Genomic DNA, 21,312 nt, shown 5'->3' with positions numbered 1-21,312 from the left:
AAGCCTGGGGCTAGAATGGCTAATGCTTTAGAAATCAGATTACAGCACAGAACTCGCAGAATGGCAAATACATTCACATGTATTTAGTCGTTCACATATTTAATGAGCACCGGCCGCAGAGCAGGTGATTCTAAACAAGAGGCACAGAGACGCTCCTGCTGAATTTACTCTAGTGTTTTGTGTCACAGGGTCAGAGAGTTTATCTTGAACCAGAAGAGTTTCACGAGAATCATGCCACCTGTGGGGGTCCAGCAGCATCCAGGTATGCAGAAGGACACTTTCACAAATTATGCACATTACAAAAACAGATTTTTAAAAAATTCCAGAAATAGAACTCAAGCTCAAAGATCATACTGCTGCATCACAGAAGCACTGAAAGCTGACTTTTGATTCCTGAAGACCAAATGTACAAAACGAGCTTTGGTGACATTATGCAGTATCTTTGTGAGATCAGTCCTCTCAAAGAATTACCTATGGGTTTAATTCAAAAAAAGTCGCCCAAGCGGACTATTCCTTGAGAAGAGATGGAAGACAGTGGCTCTTAGAGACAAGTGGGAGCGAAGGGCCACAAAAAAAGATAGGGTACCAAAAGCATCAATGTGGTCCAAAGATATGGAGCCGCAGTCTCCAGTGGAGAAGCAGGATCCTCACCTGGGGCTTGTAGGAATTGCAGTGAATGTGGTGGGGTTTGGAACACAGATCCATTCAATGGAACCATTTCCCAATACCCGAGAGCATCTAGTCTACTGTCTTGTATTCATCATTAGACTGCCCTTTTTGGGGGACAGGGTAGGATGAGAAAGGAGGAAGCAACGGCATCTTCTACATGATTGGTTTGATCTACATAGCCCCACAGAGGATTTATAAAAAATTATATCGGTTGATATTTTAAAAATCAGAATGCACAGAGACTGCTTCATTGCGTCTCTGGTTATATTCATCATTTTAAAGTTGCTTGCATTTTGAGATAATTGTATATTCACATATTTGTAAGAAATAATAGATTTTGTGCATGCTGTACCCATCTATATCTTGGGTTATAAGGGTTATATCTTGTAGAACCGTAGTGCAACATCACAACTAGAGTATTAGCACTGATGCAGTCAAGATACAGAACAGTCTGAGCCCCCCCCAAATGCCTGGTGTTCTCTTATAGCCACATCCACCCAGTCCAGTCCTGTCCCTAACCTTTGGCAACCGCTGATCTGTTCTCCATTTCTATCATGTTGTCATTTTAAGAATGCCATATAAATGAGATCATGTGCCACTGAGATTTTTTTTTTCCACTCAACTTTTCCCTGGAGATTCATTTGAGTCATTTCATTTATCAACAGTTCATCCTTTTTATTGCTGAGGAGTGTTCCACGGTATGGATGTACGACAGGTTTGTTAAACGCTCTCCTGCTGAAGGGCATCTGGGTTATTTCCAGTTTGGGGCTTTGATGAATAAAACTGCATGAACATTTTTTGTCCATGCTTTTTTTTAAGAATATAGATTTTCATTTCTTCAGAATAAGTGGAATTGCTGGGTTATATGGTTAAGTGTATAGTGTAAGAAATTGCTAAACTTTTTTCCAGAGTGGCTGCCTCATTTTGCATTGCCATCATCAATGCATGAGACATCCAGTTTCCCTACATCCTCTCCGGCATTTGGTCTTGTCACTGTTTTTATTTCAGTAATCTAGATAGGTATGTATTGATATCTCAGTGAGGTTTTAATTTTTATTTCCTTATATTATCTTTCATTGCATTTTCATACAAATGCATTGCATTTGTAATTTTTCATTGGACTTGAGATTAATAATTTCTCCAATCATTAAAAGTTAACATTTTTCAAAAGGAATGGGAAAAAACACTTAAATGTCCAGATTGTTTGGTTTCAGTGGAAGTTCCTCTTCAAGTATCAAATAGACTCTCTGGAGTGAATGGAATTGCTTGCTAATTCTGATAATATTTTTCTTAAGCTTTCATATGTAAAGAAATTAGAAGGGCAATGTCTTAGTCCCTTTAGGCTATGATAACAAAGTCCCACAGACTAAGTGTCTTAAAAACAACAGAAATTTCTCATAGTTCTGCAGAAAACAAGAGAGGAAGCAAGCTCTTTCATGACTGTTGTAAGGGCACTAATCCCATTCATGAGCACCCTGCCCCCCCCCAATTTCGACTCCATCCCACCCTACCCAATCACCTCTCAAAGGCTCTGCCTCTGTGATCACATTAGGGTGTACAGTTTCAACATATGGATCTTGGGTAGATGAAACATTCGGTTCATAACAGGAATATATATATTGAAGGAATTCTTACGTGAGTCTTCTGAACACAGGGTTGTAATCAACTCAGGCTCTACCTTCAAGGTCCAAAGATGACAAGGCTCTCTGATTTAATCATCCAGCTTCCTTCACCACATCTCAAAAACATGACTCCAAATTCTTATAACATTTACCTCTTGGCTGCTCTCAGAACAACATTTCTGTCTGCCTCAATCAACATGGCCGCTTTGTGACCACAACCATTAGGTTTTAACAATCCTAAAGTCCTCCGGACACAACATGATAAATTTAAAGACAGAACCAAAATGTCCTCACATTGTTTCCATTTTGTGCAACTAATTCTATTTAAAAAAAAAAAATTAACAGAATGACTCGTTTCCAAATATTATATAGTATCATCCCTATCCTATATATTTGTAACGTGGAGACATCCTTTACAAATCTTTGGATTATCTTTTTCCTAAGAGAAATATACTTTTGACTTATTTTCCCTATCTAAATAAATATAAGGGATCTTATACTAATTTTATTGCTGAGATAAAAGCAAGCATAAAGAAAAATGAGCATACAAAAATAGTAAGTGAGAGATTAAAGACTGGGGAGCGATTAAAATAACCAGATTGTTTTCTATTGACAAAAGTTTCTGTTTTGAAACTATTTGTGGATGGATAGGATTTATCTGCATACTGGTTTAATGGAAATTTTGGTGTTTTAGACATGGTAATTGATTTTACAATTGCAAAGAGTCCAAGTTGACTTTGTTGATATTCACCCTCCTTATTGTTCATGAGCTAAAATTTGGGGTATTTGAGTTTTTAAGTAAGAAGGTCCCACATGATACTCTTCATGCCTGTGTATACTGTATTCTTGAAGTTTGCAACTTTAGGGAACTACCTCAACATATATAATCAGTGGTAAGTAATGATCTTCATGTGATTCTCATAGATGCCTCTATAGAAGATGTCAAATAAAAACCAAAAAGGAGGCTGCAGTTTGAACATACTCTTAGACCAAACACAAAAAGTCACATAACCCAAACTGTAAACTGTCCCCATTTCCCCAAAATGCTAATTCTGACCTTAAACAACTTTCTTTACATAGGCATAACTTTATAAGTCCTTCGCTAATCAGCTACAAACAAGTCAAGTTGTGCCATGAAAATAAAAGTTTCTAGTAACCAATCACAATAGAAAACAGTGTACTGACTCAGAAGTGTAGACTGAGTATAGGTATACATGAAGAACAACGTGTGGAACACTGTTTTGCATGGGAGCTTAGACAATTTAAGTTGTTCAAAACAGTAAAATCAAAAGCTTGAAATCCCTTGGGGATACAGGGGGGCTCAGTCCATGGAGTGCCCAACTTTTGACTTGGGCTCAGATCCTGATGCCAGGATTGTGGGATCCAGCTTCACGTCAGGGCTCTGCGCTCTCTCTCTCTTCCCTCTGCCCCTCTCTCCTGTTCGTATGCTCTCTCTAAAAACAACAACAGCAAAAGCCCAAAAGCTTGTAATCCCTATTTTTAACAATGTAAAATGGGGTGCCTGGATGGCTCAGTCAGCTAAGTGTCCTACCTCATTTCAGGTCATGATCTTATGGTTTATGAGTTTGAGCCCCGTGTTGGGCTCTGTGCTGACGGCTCAGAGCCTGGAGCTTGCTTTGGATTCTGTGTCTCCTTCTAATTCATTCTCTCTCTCTCTCTCTCTCCCTCTTTCTCTCTCTCTCTCTCAAAAATAAATAAATAAAATCAATAAAAAATAAGAGCATTACATATAAAGCTCCAAAACCCATTCTGGAGCAGTCTGATAAGAGACATATTTCAGTAAGTTAATTGGTAAAATGTCTCTCTCTTGTGCATGCCCACACAGGCACACACACAATTACCTTGCCCACATGTGTGTGCATTATGGTTTCTTGTTGTTCATCTCCCCAAAGCATGTTGAACTCACCCTTAGTGTCTCCATTCCTGAAAACAATGCAGTTTCTCTGCAGTTACTTTGCTGGGGACAGGGGACTAGAAGTGAGACAACTAGAAATTCACCGGAACATTGGCTTCATTCTTCTAACACTATAGTCTATCTGATGGTTAGAAACCGCTGGGTCACAAAGCACTGATCCTGGTGCCAGGACCATCCAGCAGCAGCACAGGACTGGACTTGGCGGGGAGAAACCCCTCGTCTCTCTGGAGACCCAGGAGATCATGCGTTCTAAGCTGAGCTGTAACTCCTCAAAGCTGAATACCTAACCACTTTGGGTTTGAGGTCTCCCTGTTTGCAAACTGTTTGTTTCTTGCTCAGTAAAATATTCATATCAAGTAAAGTTCTCTCAGTTTTCTCTCAACAGAAGTAATAGCCCTAGTAAATTATATCCCTTCAACTGGAAGATTGTAGAATCATTTATTTCCAAACCCTTTACAGATTTCTGTAACTATAGGCAAATAGTGCACAGAATAGTACTTGGTCCTAGACACGGGTGCTTCGTATTATATAAATAACAGAAGTCAGGTGTCCTGACCTAATCCAATGCTTTGGACATCAGACCAGCTGCCTTCTGGCAATCATACAATCGCCTGTAATGCTAATAGGCATTGAAAAAGGCATTAAACATGGTAAATAAAAATTGTGCTGACATCTTCAACGACTAACAAAAACACAAGCTTCCAACTCCTTCCCTGAAATTATGAAGTGAAGACATAAATTTGGCATACAAAAGGTTGTGAGGCGGAGGTGGACAGGAGACGGAGGGGAGAGGGGGTTCAACTGGAAAATACTTGGTAAATAAATAAACTTCAAAATTATTAACATAAAAGACATTTCTAGGTCACTTAGAGAATATACCTAAAGTTGACTCAGAATTGCATCTCTTATTTCTCTAGACATTTGAAAAATATATTTATATAAAGGGATAGCAAAATTAATGCAGTGAGAAGAGATATCAAGGGTAAATATTTAAATAGAAGAACAAATCCTCTATCGTGAAGAAATTGGCAAGTTGCTAATATTAGCCAGAAGTTCCTGCACCAGTACAGAATACCTCAGTTCAGAAGGGAATCATGGAAACAATTACATACAGTAACATCTTTTCGATTATCCCCAAGACCAAATACACAAAGCTCAAAATCTTAAATCGTAAGAAGGTAGAGCTCCCAATAGTGCAACTAACACAAAGTCTTTCAAGGTAACAAGATACTCCCTATTTTCTGAAATTCTTAACTGCAGAGGCTGTGATGGAAGCTAGAATGCATGTCTTTAGAGAATAGAATGGCCCATTGTAACAAATATGAAAAATATTTGAGGATATAATTTTATTGAATATGTAACAAAGATTACAATACATTCATCAAAACAAGTAAATCCCCTGTGGGAATAACCCTGTGGTATGTTAGTGGACAAGTTTCCTCATCTGTCAATAGAAAAACTCAGTTATAATTGCAATTAACTTTACTAAGATCCTAGATTAAATCAGTGGTAGAACAATATATAAAATTCCAACCTACAAGAGCCAAACTCAGATTCTGCAATGTCACAATTTGTTAGTTCAGTATTTTTTCTTTCTCTTTTGGTGTTTATTTTTGAGACAGAGAGAGACAATATGAGTGGGGGAGGGGCTGAGAGAGAGGGAGACACAGAATGGGAAGCAGGCTCCAGGCTCTGAGCTGTCAGCACAGAGCCTGACACGGGGCTCGAACCCATAGAACGAGATCATGTCCGCGAAGTCGGACACTTAACAGACTGAGCCACCCAGGCGCTCCTAGTTCAGTATTTTCTAAATATGTTAAATGATGATACAAATATTTATAAAATGTATATATTACAAATACGTAATTTCCAAAATGTCACTTCTATACTAATCTTATATTTCACGGGGATATTCACCAATGTAAAGCAGAAACAGGCACAAACACATATGCACATTTAAGAACTGAGGATATGATTTCTCCTTCCAAAAAACAGCATTACCTTAAATAAATAAACACTAAAAAAGAAAGAGGCGCCTGGGTGGTCCAGATGGTTACATATCCGACTCTCAATTTCAGCTTATGTCACAATCTCATGGTTCATTAGATCTAGCCCTACATCGGGCTCGTCACTGAATGTGGAGCTTGCTTGAGATTCTCTTCTTCCCTCTCTATCTGCCTCTCCCATGCATGCACACTCTCTTTCTCTCTCTCACTCTCTCAAAATAAATAAAAAGGTTTTTAAAAGTAGCAATCATTCTTTATTAAGTTTCCTTGAAAATTTTGCTTAAAGAGAGAGGCAAGCCAGGAAACAGACTATTAACTACAGAGAACAAACTGATGGTCACCAGAAGGTAGGTGGGTGGGGGGACAGATTAATAGATGATGGGGATTAAGGAGGGCACTTTCTGTGACGAGCACTGGGTGTTGTATGGGAGTGGTGAATCCCTATTTTTTACACCTGTAACTAATATTACACCGTATGCTAACTGGAATTTAAATGAAAACGTAAAAGTAAAGTAACCCTCCCTTATTCTTAAAATAAAAAAGGCTAAGCATTGTGTCACAATGGATTACAAACACTCCATGAATAAAAAAAATAAATAAAATTGTCAAAACAGAATAAGGAATGATTTTTGATGCTCCGAAGGTATTCAGTTGGAATAATGGAACATTGTGACAATTTGGCCCATACCAGTTTGCTCCATCGACAGGAAATCTGTTCCAGAAACAGAAAGTCAAACCATACATATCTCAGGAAAGTATTTTATTGCTAGTGGCAGTGTAGTCAAAAGTTTTGAAACTCTGCTCATTATGTGAAGAAAGAGCTTAACAAGCATGCATGAAATACTGTACCTCCTCTAACTAGCTCCTCTTTCTGGATTTACCGGGTTTAATGAATCATTTAACAAAAACAGCCTAACTACCCAGGCATGTAAAAGTCAGATTCATTCATCACCAGAAAGCCTTGACCACAGGGACAAGGCAGGGATGTCTTACAAATTGGAATGAGAATTCAACCATTTCTTGCCAATGGTGTCTCCCACAGTCCAAGAAATGGTTACATAATGAAGTTTTTCCTTATCTTTTCCTTTTTAAACATTTTCCCTTCTGTCTCAGTTTTCTTTCAGAAAAAAAAAAAAAATATATATATATATATTATATATTGTCATTGGGTGGCAAACGTTCCTGAAATCTAGGGTGCTACATCATCATATGTTATCTGAATAGTAAATGAATACAGGACAGAGTAAAACATGGGAAAATGTCAAATAAAATGGATACTGATTTTGGTGAGTTGGGGCCCTAAAGATCTCTGACCACTCAGAGGACATCTCAGGTAATACTACTATGAATGGAGTTGTTAAACCAGGTTCCTTTCCTGGTCAGAGTCCTTTTCCAATAAGTTGCTATTGTATGTTGAACTCTCCCATGTAGAAGGATAGAGAACAAATCTCTTCTCTCAAGGCACTGATGGGCATAATTGTAGTAGGGCAGATAGACGTAGGAGGGCCTGTGCATTTACAGGGGAAAGGGAAAGGTTAGGCCGATCACGCTTTTCCCTTTACAGATGCTTGTCTTGTAAAATGAAAAGGAAAACAAAACAGAAATAGCTTTCATTTCACTAATGTAGAAGGCATCTGAAAAGTTGAAGTGTTATCATATTTCCTGTCAGTTGCTGTACATGGACCCAGGAAAAGGCAGTTAATCTCTCTGGGTTTCAGTTCCTTTGTCTCTAAAATTGGGATATTAATTTTGACATTTGAGGGATTGTTTGAGAATGAAATAAAATTTTATTTCTGAAATCGACTTGAAAACACTTAAGTGCTATACAAATCTAAGTTATTAAACTTTTAAAGATAGGAGATGAGTTGAAGCTGACAGCTGAAGAAGGTAGAAATGGGTGTTGAATATTTATGTTAAACCTAGAAATTTCTACAGCCAGCAGTGCAAGTCAAAATTATTATAAGCTATTCTCCGAAGTTCTAAGATTGTTCAAAATGACATTTCTGCCTGACAGCAATGGTGGAATTCACCCAGTGATTCTTCAGGGAATGGTTTACCCTGGTTTCACCTCTACAAGGTGACTGAAGGATTAAGACGGGGCGGGGGGGGGGGGGGGGGGGGGCGGAAAGAAGGAGAAGGAGATGGAGGGGGAGAAGGAGAAGAAACACAGGTAATGATTATCTCCTTCTGTTTATCTTCCTGGCTCAAATGCCAGGGGTCTTTATAAGTCATGTAATTGAGTCATTTGTCCCTTTAAACCCACAGATGCTGCATCTAGACACAGACAATCACGGTTCCCAGCCTCCAGTTTATACCTCCACCTTTGTACCAGCTCACTGACAATCACCACTTTTCCATACAAAGACAAGTACTATTTAAAAAAACAAAAACAAAAAAACCTGGGGGAAAATGGTTGGGGTTGAAAAGCAGGTATTTGGAGATTACATACTGGAAAAAATATAATCTCTGCTCACTATCCGAGATAACAAAATAAATACTGGGGTGGAAACAAGTCAGACTCTGGGAGCAGACACACCGGTCATTGATTTAGCAAATGTACAACAAGAGAACACACACCAACTTCCTTCTTACTTTCTCTTTTCTATCTTACCTTCATTTTTCTTCCTCTCTCCTTTCCTGCCACATGACTGGATCTCTCTCTGTCCTGTGATTTTCCTTTAATGAAGTTCTCTCTTTTTCTTTGTATTCATAATTATTTTTCCCTCATTTCCTCACTTCTTTCCTTTTGAGTTACATGTATGTTTTACCATAAAATATATTCACTTTATAATTGAAAAAAAAAAAAAAAAACACCCACACATGCATACAATGTTTGGACTTTAAAGAAATTAGGAAACGGCAGACTGAAACTGTTTCACTTCTCATGACCCCTCTAGAAGTTATAGGCTCTATCCGTACTCAACTATGTGCAATGGAATTATTCTCTGATATAAAGAAAGAAGATTCTGAAGGAGACACAGGAAACTCATCTCCTAACATTCCAAAATCTTTCTACATGAAGGAATTCCAGAGGACTTTTCTCGTACCTTTGCCAACACAAAAGAAAACTACATCAGGTGGAAGAAAAGGTTAAGAAAGTGGCCAGAGTGTTTCATGATACCACTTCTGCTATTGCCAGTAATACCAAATCAAGCCCAGAAAACTTAGTTGACCGTAAAGACTGTGTCATGATGAATGAGAAAAGCAAAGTTCATCCGAACTCTCTGAGCGCACACATGGCGCCTTAGGAACAAATCAGACCTTTTCAGAGCTGCTTCAATACTCGCATGGGGTTAGTTTTCAATACCTTATAAAAGTTAATAAAAAATAAAGAAAAAATATAGTTCTTCCCTACACAAGCTCCCCAATAAATTGAGAATAAAGATTTATGCTTAGAATGCACATTAACTCTCTTGGACTCTAGGGTTGCCTTAGTGGACTAATAACGATGACACCATAAAATTACCTGTAAAGAAATTTAAGGAATGATAGTAATTCATGAAGTGCCTACTTATGAACCAGTCACCAAGATAGTTTTCCAGATAGATCATCTAATTTAATCATAACAACTGTCCAAAGTAGAGATACATCTCTACCTTTACAATGAAAATAACAATATTAAGATGAATAACATTTTCAAAGACAAAACCCAGAAACCCTTGGGTGGTAATACCAAACAACTTCTAAGCCCTTTCCCTTTCCATGATGATATGTGGCCTGACCTCTAAGTGGAAAGAAATACACAAAAATTCTATAGGGCTTGTTTTTCGGTTACAATTCTACTTGATAACCAAAAAATAATACTAACAGAGTCCCTAAATGTTTAATCACATTTACTTAAATTACTCCTTTCCCTTAAGATATGAATGCTGAGTGGAAAAAAATTGTATATGGTTATAAGCAGGATACATTTGATTTTGTTTAAAGTGCTGTGATTTTTTTTTTATCATTGCTCTCTCATCATCATAACACTTTCATCTATTTCTCTCATCTGACATGTTTCTATGCAAAAACAGTTGTTCTAGAAAATGATAAAACAAGTCAGCTGGACCACAAAATGGGGAGTATGAGGACAGAAATGTAATAAGAGCCATAGCTGAAAAGTAGTGATGCAAACCAACAGTGGGAAAGCCTGCTACCTGCTATCAGGTAAAATGAGAGCCTTTTTCAAGTTTAAAGTTGACTAAATCTAGTTGCTTCCAAAACAAAGTCACATTTTTGAGGTAAGTGGATAACTTCAACAATCTTCTGATTTTCCTTCTCTTTTTTGTCATAAATGTGTTAGCACATTCTACAAATCTTCAAATCCCACTTCTCTGGGGCGGGTTCCTAGCAGCTTTGTAATAGGGTGTTCACCTGTGTGTGCCCCCCACCAAGAAACAAGGAGCCAAGCTTCATCCCATTTCTCCAAACATTCATCAGAATATGGAGAAACACACAGGGTGTCGATGGACGATGGGCAGTTTTCCATAGAATTTTTATATGAGATAGCACTAGTAATCAAACGCAATGTTGCTGTGATACCCTTCCTATGTAACACATTCAAAGAGTCAGTGCTTATAAATTGTTTAATACACACACACACACACACACACACACACACACACACAGAAATAGGTCCTAACAAGGGGACAATTTGACGACTGTCAAACCAGTGTTCATGATACCCATTCAAATGTTCATCAATCCTGATGAGTAAACTATATTTAATAATATAAAAATTCAGGAAAAAAACATATATATATATTTGTATATATTTGTATATATTGTATTGTAAATATTATATATATTTGTATTGTATATTTGTGTATATATATATATATATAGAAAAATACATATGGTAATTCTGTCTAAAAAGTTATTAATGTTTTAGCATGGCATTTTGAAAGTAAAAGCATACTATATATATATGTGTGTATATATATATATATATATACATATATATATTTACATTATACATGTATACTTGCATTTGAAAGAAGACCTAAATTTTTTTTAAAAAGGTTGTTTTTGAAGGAAATATATTGAGAGATCAAATATCAACTAATCTAAGTTAAAGAGTCATTACAACCATGTGGTATTTTACAATAAAAATAGTATTTTGTTTCCTTAAATACGTAACTGTGCTGGAGGCCAGGCTATATAGTGTTTTATTATTGCCTTTTATGAAAACTGAGTACATAAGTAATAGAAGATAAAAAAATTATCAATATGAATTTTAAAACTTTATCCCTTTAGGGAAGTGATTAACTCATTTATATAAGAATTCTTCAATTTCCGTTATCTAAAAAAACCTTATTTTGAACACTATATTCGTGGCACCCTAAGATCTATACTCCCTGAGGAAAATGTATTTAATGCTTTTAAATTATACTTCAATGTTTTGGCCAGTTATCTTGATGGGTACGTCTTCCTTGAATTTCACAAAACTCTATATTTGCTTTTGGTATATAGCCAACTCTCTACGTTTAAAATCAAACCATGCAGCCTATGGTGGCAAATTCTGACACGGACCCCTGGCATATAATTTCCTCCATTTAAACATAAGAAGTGCTGTGGATATAACGGATGTCATTCCTGTGACAGGTTATGTAAGAAGGTGACAGGGTTTTGTCTATCTAATTAGGACACCAAATAAATTGACTTGTAGTTACTCAAAAGAGAGATTACGCTGGATGGGGCTGATGACCTTTTCTAAACGAGTAGGTTTAGAGGAGGAGGTAAAGTCTGCTGCTGACAGGGAAGAAAACTACCACATGGTAAGAGAGCATCATTCCATGTTCAAAACTGAACAGAGCTATAAAACATTTTATATTCTCGTTACAATCTACGCTAGACTTTTCTTGTTGTGGTTTTAGGCTCTTTCCTTGGTTCTTTTGCAGTTTTTCCTAATACTCCCAGAATAATCACACTCACGAATATATCAGAGTCTTATATTTTTTATGTTGATATGTCCATCTTTGGCCAATTCTTATTTTAACACTTGCCCAATTCTTCAAAATGTACCTTGTTGTTTTCTAGTCATTAGGGCTTAAAAGGGTCCCCCATCGTGATGAGTTTGCACTTGAGAATACAAAAATCCTCCAGAGTTGGATGCAATGTAAATATTTCAAGATCCAACAGTTCAAAGAGTGATTTATCTTAATTTACTAAAGTAGCTACATCTTGAACTTACTTATCTAACATTTGAGGAATATTATAATTGGGGATTAGAAAAATACATATGGTAATTCTGTCTAAAAAGTTATTAATGTTTTAGCATGGCATTTTGAAAGTAAAAGCATACTATATATTAGAGATTCTGTTCTAGAATCTCTCTCCCCCCCACTTCCCTATCTTTCTATGTCTCTATATCTTTGTCTTCTCTGCTAATTCTAAGCATCTAACAATGATTTCCCTGGAATTTCATACAAAAGATTTCTTTCAATTTGGACTATAAGAAAAAAATGAATATTCCTATCCTAAGGCCACTGATTTTATTTATTTTTATCTTTTACCAAATGTACGTATTGGACTAATTTTAAAATATAAATTTATGAAGAATTATTTTCATATAGTTCTTGAATTATTATTTCTTATTTTGTTTTTCTCTTATTGCTCATCTTGTCTTGTTACAGGGAGGTCAGGTTGTATCAATAACTGAATTGCATGGAGGCTAAAATGATGACATATTCTAAATTAATTTGGAAAAGCAATTTAAAGTCATATAGTAAAAACTACCTTATTAAATTTTAATGAAAACCCTACAGACGGGTGTGAAAACTTGGCCATAGATAACACAGCCATTAAATGAAGGGACTGGATTTGACCTAGGAAGGCTGACCTCGGCGCATCATGCTTTGTAGAGTTGGATCGTATATAACCTCTGAGGCATGCAACAGGTTGAACTCTCTTCTCTCCACAGGGGAGCCTCAGTAAAGCACAGGGGAGACTGGGTCACACATCCTACAGTTTACAGAACACAATCAGTACTTCCAGGCATGGTGACGTTTTTGTTTTGTTTTTCCCAAGTTCTAAATCTAGAGAAGATAAACATATTAATAGATATATTATGACAGGACAAGTGATATATACAGAAAGGGAAAGAGAGCACTCGTGAGTAGTGATGAAGGGCAATCAAGACTTATGAGCGTAAAAACTCACTCTACACACTTCAAAACTAGTAAGGGACCTATAAAACTTAAATATAACTCAGCTCTGTGTGAAAACCCTTGTGCTGAGCTACATCTCAGGCTTTGGGAAATAGAGTAGTCTTTTTGTTGTTTTTGACTAGCGTGTTTGTTAGTTGGTAACACTTGACTATAATTGGATTTGGTACTAAAAAGGGTTGTAGAGAAAAGAAAGACCATGTAGGCGATGGGGCCTCTGAACCACTATAAATTCTACTAAATGACTTCTTCCATTTGCTTTAAGGAACTTTATTTTCAAGGCCTTGGAAAATGCCATCTTATTTTAACATCAGTTAAAAAGTATTTGAGTAGTTGATGTGTTGAGGAACATGGAGTCACTTGGGAAATAATACAAAAAAAAAAAAAAAAAAAACACATGTATTTCGGTTTTGAAAATTTTACAGAAAAATTGTATGTGGAAACACCAGGAAAGTAAATTTAGAAAATCTAAGGTATGAAAGAAAAAAAGAGTTCCATAGAAAAGGAAATCTTGATATCAGACATGGGTAATAACTTGAATCTTCTTGAATTTAATTCTAACTGCTCTTAATAAGCATATACCCTAAGCAAGGCACATAAGTGTTACAGAGCATGAAAAGCTATTACCCTAAATCACACAAATATATTTCATATATTTGGTGATATACAGATGATATACATAAAAATAGATACGAATTTACATACACTATATATATTAATTAGAAATACATTTTAATTGAAGTATAATTAACATACAGTGTTATATTAGTTTTAGGTGTAAAATAATTCAGTAATTCTGTATTTTACTCAGTGCTCATCAAGTGAACTCTTATTCCCTTTAGTCTGCCCATCCCCTTCTAACCTCCCAGCTGGTAATCACCAGTTCTCTGTACTTTTGTTTGTTTGTTCTTTTGTTTCTCAAATTCTACAGGAGTGAAAGCATACGGTATTTGTCTTTCTCTGTCTTATTTCTTTCACCTGGAATTGTACTCTGTAGGTCCATTCGTATTGTTGCAAATGGCAAGATCTCATTCTTTTTTTACAGCAAGTAATATTGAATTATATGTATGTATGTATGTGATTAGAATTTCTCTAAGCATTATTTTTTTAATCTCACAGAAAAAGATCTAGTTTCAAATTATACAAAATTAAAAGCCCTTTAAAAGCAATGACTAAATCTGTATATCCCTATTATTTTCTCTCTTAATATCACTTACCAGAAGGAAAATACATCTATGAGCTTGTGTGGATATACACACACACACACATATATATAAAATACTTAGAAATTTTCTTTTATAGATCTTTGGTTTTGATAAAGGCTTTAGAATTCATGTTCTCTATAACAGCCACACTTACAGGAAGAAGTTTCCTAAACTTAAAAGTGGTGGCATCCTTGCCTATTTACACAAATTCAATGCAGCATATATTTTTAAATATGTTTTCAAATATTTTTCCTATGTGATATTTCTAAAAATATAGGTTTCTACCCAAAGCAATCTTGAGAAGAACAGGCTGGAGGGATCACAATCCCAGATTTCAAGATATACTACAGAGCTGTAGTAATCAAACCTGTATGGTAGCAGCACAAAAATAGACACATAAATCAATGGGACAGAATAGAGAGCCCAGAAACAAACCCAGGCTTTTATGGTCAATTAATCTATGACAAAGGAAGGAAGCACGCACAATGGGAAAGAGTCTCTTCAACAAATGGTGCTGGGAAAATTGGACAGCTACATGTAAAGGAATGAAACTTGACTACTTTCCTATATCATACATAAAAATAAACTCAAGATGGATTAAGAACTTTAATGTGATCCCTGAAACCATAAAACTCCTAGAAGAAAACATAGGCAGTATTTTCTTTGACACTGGCTGTAGAAACATTATCTAGATATGTCTCCTCAAGCAAGGGAAACAAAAACAAAATCTAATTATTAGGCTACACCAAAATAAAATGCTTTTTCACAGTGCAGAAAACCACTAAGACAACAAGAGAACCTACTGAATGGAAGAAGATATTTTCAAATGATATATCTGATAAAGGATTAATATGCAAAAGATATAAATAACTTCCACAACTCAATGCCAAAAAACAAATAAACCAACTAAAAAATGGACAGAGGGGCACCTGGGTGGCTCCGTTGGTTAAGTGTCCGACTTCAGCTCAGGTCACAATCTCACAGTTAGTGGGTTTGAGCCCTGCGTTGAGCTCTGTGCTGACAGCTTGGAGCCTGCTTCAGATTCTGTGTCCCCTGTCTCTCTGCCCCTTCCCTGTTCACACTCTGTCTCTCTATTTCTCAAAAATAAATAACAAAAACTTACAAAAAAAAAAAGTGGGCAGAGGACTTGGATAGACATTTTTACAAAGAAGACATACAGATGGCCAACAGACACAAAAAAGGATGCTCAACATCACTAATCAGGGAAAAGAAAATCAAAACCACAATGAGATACCACCTCACACCTGTCAGAATAGCTAGAATAAAAAACAGAAGAGTGGTACCTGGGTGGGTCAGTCAGTTAAGCATCATACTGTTGGTTTTGACTCAGGTCATGATCTCATGGTTGGTGGGATCAAGCCCTGTGTCAGGCTCTGCACTGACAGCACAGAACCTGCTTGGGATTCTCTCTCTTACCCTCTCTCTCTGCCCCTTCCCTGCACGCGTCCTCACTCCATCTCTCTCAAGAAAACAAATGAACTTATTAAAAACGATAAGAAATAACAAGTGTTGGCAAAGATGTGGAGATAAAAGGAACCCGTCCTGCACTCTTCCTGGGAATGCAAGCTGGTATAGCCACTATGAAAAACAGTATGGAGTTGCCTCAAAAAATTAAAAATGGAATATATGGTCCAGTATCTTCCACCACTGAGTATTTACCCAAAGAAAATGAAAGTACAAATTCTAAAAGACATGCACCCTTATGTTTATTGTAGCATTATTTATAATACCCAAGACACAGAAGCAAATTAAATGTCCATTACAGATGAATAAAGAAGATGTGGGATGTGTATTTGTGTGTATGTAATGTGTGTGTGTGTATGTATATATATATATATATATATATATATATATATATATATACACACATATATATATAAAATTAGGAATACTAAATACCTAAAGATTTCACTAATCAAAAGATAATTCAAAAAATAAAACTCACAGTGTAAGATGTCAGAGTGATCACATATGAGTATTTTTTATCTATAAGATATCAAGGAAATCACATGAAATTACTTTTATTATAAAATTACTTTTATTATAAACTCATCTTAATATAGAAAAGTTGGAGACCATCAAGTGATAAAATAGTTTAAAATATATCTGAGATTTGATAGAAGGTGGTGGAAGCATAATCCCAGAGAATTCACAGACAAGGCTGAAGCTCTGAGAGACAGAGGAAGGAGAAAATACTGAGTGCCAAGTTTATAAGTCAGGGGAGAAATAAAAACGTTATCTGAGAAATAGTATACTACAACTACTTCACAAAAGACTTACATCTACCATGCTGGGCAAGAATTGTAGGTTTTGTTTTGTTTTGTTTTGTTTTTTCAAGAAATAACGCTTGGGGAGAAATATGTAGATCTTATCTATACAAGTGTATAAGCGTTCTCCCCAGTCTTCACCCAAAATGAAAGCCCTCAAGTCAAGAAGCCTGAACTTACAGTCCACCTTATACCGCCTTGTTCTTAAAAGTAAGGGGGCAGAGGATCTTGGGCTATTTGAGGAAAGCCTATAGTATGAAAGAAATATACTCCCTCTTCCCACCCCCTTCAAAAAAAAAAAAAAAAGAAAAAAAGACTAAAAGCTCAGGAATACTAATGGTTCAAAGACAAGAAGTTTCATAACAAACTAAAACAAACAAAAATCTCTAATTAGTATCTCAAAGGGACTTAATGGATTATATCATGAGACAAGAGGCTGTGCAAAGAAAGTGTTCTTGGATATTAAAAAATATAATTGCCATAATAAATTAAGAAAAAAGAGTTCTTGGAAACTGAAAATATGATTGCTAAATAAATAATTAAATTTAAGAGTTGGATAAATGAAATTGCGACATTATCTCAGAAATGTGAATATAAAGAGACAGGGGAAAAATGAAACTAATAATTCCAAGAGAAAAAAAATAACTGCATGAAAAGAAAGAGAACTATAGCCGAGTATGTGAATATAGCACCAGTATGTAACAAGTTATAAGCTCTTTATTGAGTGTCAACCTTTAAGATCAAACACAAAATTACAAAATATTAAAAAAGATTTATGACATTGACATATTAACCTTAAAAGAAATACAAATAAATAAATGCACAATAAGCAGTATTAAGACAAGTATGACCCACGGAAAAGAGGTATGTAGATACAGATATAAAGGAACGAATCACATAAGAATAAGTAAGACAAAGACAGCTCATTAGAAAAAACATGTACAAAAGATCTGAACAAGTAAATCACAGATGAGAAATTCCGGGAGTCAATAACATATGAAAAAGGACCCCTAGTCTTGCTGCCCCTAAATCCCATGGCATAACTAACAAATCCAATTCCCATACTTTCCAAGAACTCAAACAGAGAATAGTTTTCAGAATAAAACTGAACTTTGCCCTTTCCACTACATGAGTAAGACCTATAAACCACTTGCATCCCAAGCCTTGAGATATTTTCATGGTGCAATTAGTTTAAGCTGATGGCTTTTGGTGATTCTTCTCCTTCCTGAGTGATTTGAATCAGGGATGGACTCCCTGTTACCCAGATCGGGATGCTTCGGTGAAAACAGTCTGGAAACACCACTGCTATGTCCCCTCTTAGGGACGGAGATGGCCAGACAAGCAGAGGAACTCTGAATCTGCTTGGAAACCTGGTCTTTTGCATCAGAATAACTCTTATCACTGCTTCCAACTTTTATGTGTGAGATAAAGACGCAGCCTTGGTTGTAATTGAGGGTGAAGGGCTCCTATGATTCTCACCACTCGAATGGTTGTAGACAACAGAGCCAGTGGCCCTCTGACTACCTTCTCCTATACCAGTGTTAACATCACCCAGTTTTGAGTACTGGGCGAATCTCACCGTATTTGTCTTGTAGGCCTGCAATAACAAAATTCCACAGAGCGGATTTCTCCTAGTTCTCAGAGGCTAGAACATCAAGACGAAGGTGCCCACAGCATAGGTTTCATCATGAAGCCACTTCTCCTGGCTCACAGGTGGCCAGCATCTTGCTGTGTGTTCACACGACCACTTATCTATGCGTGTGTGAGGGAAGGAAAGCTAGCCAGCACTCTGGTGTCTCTTCCTATCGAGACGCTAAACTCCATGAGATCACAGAATACTACTACGGGCCTCCATTTAACCTCCATTACTTCACGAGCTGTGATAAATTCGTGTTTGTGTGCAAGTGTGAGTACGTGCGGGTTTGTGTGCGTGTGTGTTATTGGAAAGATCCGTTTCTTGCATCTAATCCTTCTCTCTTCCCCACAGAAGGAATATAATTAGGTTTCTCCAATGATAATTGAATATTTGTCTGAAGTCAGCTCCTACTTACTTCTGCCACTTTTTGTTTTTCTCCATCTCCCATTCTTCTCTTCTCTTGGAAAATTCTGGAGACTTACTAATCAAGGTAATTTGTCATTATGTTTGTACTCTAGGAACTTCTAGCTCAGATAAATAATCAGAGTTTGAAAACAATATGAGCTATGGAAAAGCAAAATAAAAAGGAACAACAAAAACAAACAGACATGGAAATGCGATGAACCTGCTCACTACTTATAAATAGATTTCTAGTTCAAACAAAAAAGGAAGAACTTATAAAGATGAATTTAAAATTCTTTAAAATTTAGTTTATGGATTCAAATTCAATTTCCAACAAATTATATTGGAAAATCATTCAGGTTTATGTAATATTCCAGAAAAAGATACATGACTACTTGGACTAACTAGAATAAGAAAATAACAAAGGGTTAGAATATACTATCTTCTATATTATATAAAATCAGTATGAACACAAAACTCTATTCACTAACAGAGTTTAAGTTATGCTTTAAACTTTAACAATTCTCAGGTTTGGTAATTCACTAGAAGGATGCACAAAACTCACAAAAGCCATGATTTTCAGTGTTAGGGATTACCACAGCAAAAGGATGCAGATAAAAATTAACCACAGAAAAGGGGCCACAAGGCATGATCTAGAAGTCACCAGGCACAATTTTCTAGTTGTTCTCCCCAAAAGACATCATGTGGACAGTGCCTATTTCTCCCAGAAATAATGTTTGAGAAAACACATGGAGTACTGCTCACCAAGGAAACTTACCCAAGGCTTAGTGTGAAGAATTTTTATTGGAGAGGGAGTTGGTCACACGGACTCCTATGAATGTCTGTCCACATGGCCGATGGCCTCCAGCCCTTCCAGTGGTCTAGCTGATATTGGGTGATCAAAAGCCCCCACAATAAATCATACTTTCAGCAATGACTTTCTTTGATCAAGACCCCAATTAAACAAAGACACCTTTATCACACAGGACATTGCAAGGGCTCAGAAGTGACTTCTCAGGACCCAGGGGCACAAAAAAAATCTCTATTTGGACAATGTTAATCCTTGACTGCACAAATATATAAGATTGTGTTTTACCAAATACAATTTAAATAAAGGTTGTTTTCTTAAAGAATTACTACCATGAATTTTTACAATGCTAAAAAGAAGAATTAATGTATTCAGCTATTCCTTAAAATAATAAGTTAATACAAACTTAATTAGGGGTGCCTAGGTGGCTCAGTCGGTTACACTATCTGACTCTTGGTTTCAACTCAGGTCATGATCTCATGGTTCATGAGTTTGAGCCCCAGTTGGGCTCTGCGCTGACAGCATAGAGCCTGCTTGGGATTCTCTCTCCCTCTCTCTCTCTGCCCCTTCCCCACTCACACTCTCCTTACCTCTCTCAAAATAAATAAATATTTCTTTTAAAAATATAGACTTCATTAAATTAAAAAAAAAAAACTTTGAATATGTGGACAATGTCAAAATAGGAAGAAAGTACTAATTCTAATCACCAAAGTTAGCTTTAAGTGAACTTTATTTTAAAAGTTTTAGAATGTACAAATGTCTTTGGGTGATTTATATAAACATATATAAATATACCTAAATACATATACAGAAACATACATACAATATAAAGGCTTATACATGAATATGTGTATGTATGTATATGTGATACACTATAAAATAGAACATATAACATATTACAGTTTAATAAGATAGGAAATTTTACAGAAAATAAATATATTTAATATTCTTATGAAGTGTATTTTAAGGCTAAAGATAAAGTTTGATATTATAATCTACTTACGTGGTTACATATTTGTGTATATTTAAACATGTACAGATGATGGTTATACATCTGTTATTTCAAAATAAGACTTGATAATACACAAAAAAAGTAAATTATTTTTTATATGAATTGGTCAAATTATTGCTATCCTCAGATAGTAAAAAAGAAAGTACTTAATTTTTGAAAAGACCATGTTCTGAATAATCATCATTCCATATTGCTGTGGTTTTCTAACAATTATTTCTTACATTAAAAAATATGCTTTATGTTCATACATATTTATTCTCCTATCTGTACTTCTGTCAAGTCTTGGTTTTACCTTTTCCAAATTCAGAATTCAAATTCAGAAAAAAAAAATCTATAAATTTATCATTTATGCCAAAGTTGTCTTTGGATTTCTATCAGATAATGAATGATTTATTCCTTTAACCTTAAAACTAGAAAGATAATAAAAACAGTTTGTTACTATTACCCAGTTTTAATTAACTCATGACTATTGTGGCAACTCTTTGTTTACCAAACTGAACTCACAGTGGGAATAAGTGACCTGATAAAATCAAGAGAAGTCTAGTTTTCATAGTTTCAAAATATGTTTGCATAAATAACT

Source organism: Panthera pardus, unplaced genomic scaffold (assembly GCF_024362965.1).
Source record: "Panthera pardus isolate Hobbes unplaced genomic scaffold, ASM2436296v1 HiC_scaffold_15, whole genome shotgun sequence".
NCBI classification, from domain to species: domain Eukaryota; kingdom Metazoa; phylum Chordata; class Mammalia; order Carnivora; family Felidae; genus Panthera; species Panthera pardus.
Note: the sequence above shows the minus strand (reverse complement) of the source record.